Source organism: Cynara cardunculus, assembly GCF_001531365.2.
Source record: "Cynara cardunculus var. scolymus isolate 2C chromosome LG 2, CcrdV1, whole genome shotgun sequence".
NCBI classification, from domain to species: domain Eukaryota; kingdom Viridiplantae; phylum Streptophyta; class Magnoliopsida; order Asterales; family Asteraceae; genus Cynara; species Cynara cardunculus.
In genome coordinates this window covers 14234656-14236833 of record NC_037529.1, presented here as the reverse complement: position 1 = coordinate 14236833, position 2178 = coordinate 14234656, and the positions used below count along the sequence as shown (strand labels likewise).

At 32.6% G+C, this 2178-nt stretch overlaps 1 long non-coding RNA gene across 1 annotated transcript; it reads left to right on the top strand.

Moving 5' to 3' along the window:
* Positions 1-207: 207 nt before the first annotated feature.
* On the top strand, positions 208-1480 carry LOC112508084. The gene is made up of 2 exons (XR_003068604.1): positions 208-341; positions 1223-1480. It is a non-coding gene; the product is annotated as an uncharacterized LOC112508084 (long non-coding RNA).
* Positions 1481-2178: the final 698 nt, after the last annotated feature.

Genomic DNA, 2178 nt, shown 5'->3' with positions numbered 1-2178 from the left:
TTATTTACCCAATTTTAAGCTAAAGAGATGAAATTGTAAATCCAATTTTGTGGTAACCGGGTTTATTTTGATTTAAAAGTTTGGGTTTGAATAATGACTATAAGTTGAGGGGTTATTTTGAAAAAAAAAATGCCTAAAATATCTTAAACTTCACACTACCTCTTATTTAAAAGCCATATATGTTTTGTTTTGTTTTAAAGGGATAAGAGGAGTAAGAAATTGGTGAACTTTTTGGTGTGTTCTTTGGTTCGAAGAAAAAGCAGAAGGAAGAAGTGTTTGATTTCATGTTTTTAACTGAAACTTCTTGTTGATTAAAGTTTACATCTACGTGTAATTTCAAGGTGAGTTTTACTTTAAAAGCATCATTTAATTTACTTTGGTGAAGAAACCGTATGGTTTCATACATGGTGTTTTGAATATGATTATATGCTATTATTAGCACAATTTGGGTTTTGATATGATATTATCAACTAATTGTAATAAGGGTGGCGTAATCAGGAGCTGAGTATTATTTGATAAAAGGGGTGACATAATCAGGAGTTGGGTATATGTTTATAATAAGAGTGGCATAATCAGGAGCCGTGTACCCTGGGATAAGGGTGGCATAATCAATTTAAGGAAATGATGATCTTTTGAGCATAGGTTATGGTTATTGCATCTTTCTGATGCAATGAGATTGATTTTTATCGTATATGTATGATGCGATGAAATTGAGATTGAAATTGAAGTGTTGTTTTATCGCATCCTTATGATGCGACATGATGGGTTTATCGCATCAGTATGATGTGAGAAGTTATGTTTATCGCATCAATGAGATGCAACAAATGGTGGTTATCACATTCTTGTGATGCGACAAGATTGAGTTATCGCATCAATAAGATGCGAAGAAATTGATTATCGCATCCTTGAAATGCGACAAGGGGGTTATCACATGTGTATAATGCAATAAAGATTTTATCGCATCAGTGTGATGCGATAAGTTGGACTGATGCGACATATTGATTATTATCTTGTATAATGCGATAAAATGAGATTGTCTCATCTATATTAGGCAACAAAAGAGGGTTGATGTCATTAACTGATATTTATATGTTGTTGTTTCAAGGAATTGTTTTCCAAAAAGTGTTTTAGTGATTTTCACCTTGTAATAGCACTCAAAAAGGGATTACTCACTAGAACTTATAGTCTAACCCTCATTTTGTTTTTAAAATGTGCATTACAGGTCTGGCACGTGTGGAGAGTAAAGGGAAAGAAAAAATATGAAGGAGATTATGATTGTTTTACATCCATGAATTTTTGGAAGCTGTTATTGTATATGTACTTGAGAACTTGTTATATTTGCAAAACATGTATTTGGTGTAAATGAAAATTTTGTAGCTACTTTTCTATGTAGCATTTTGTATATTTTGGAATCAATGTGTATATTTATATTTCATGTTACATGGAATATGTGGTTTTATGCAAATATTGATTTGGGGTGTTATAAACTTTAATGAAGTTTAGTGGTCTCTGACTCCATATGTTATTTCACATCATGAAATGATATACATTTTTCATCTATATGCTATTTCACCTCATAAAATCCAAAATACTTTTCATATATATGTTATTTCACCACACGAAATCAAACACAATTTTCATCTATAATCTATTTCACCCCATGAAATCAAACACATTTTTCGTCTATATGTTATTTCACTCCATGAAATCAAACACAATATTCATCTATATATTATTTCACCCCATAAATCCATGATCGTTGCTCTTTCTAAGATTTTCGATTTCCCTCAAATACTAATCTCCATATGGCGACGATTCTGTTTCAATCGTACAACACCGCCTTTTATGTTCTTTCCCCTCTTCAAATGGCATCGTCATCATCCACCGCCCTTCATCGCTTTTGCTTTCAACACCCCTTTCCCCGTCTTCCACCATTGCCATCACTTCGGTTAACGATCATTAAGATTAGGGATTTCTCTACTAATGAAATAGAAATGAGCAACAAATCGTTTTTAGGTCTAAGAAAAAGTCGATAACAGAATCAAGAAAAATAAGATTAGAAGAATGAAAGAAACCCCAAATCGAATCCAAACTCTAAACCAAAATCAAATTTACCTTACCAATGAACCCTAGATCAGATAATCGATTTTCATCGGTGGAAGCAGAAGCAGAAGCGTG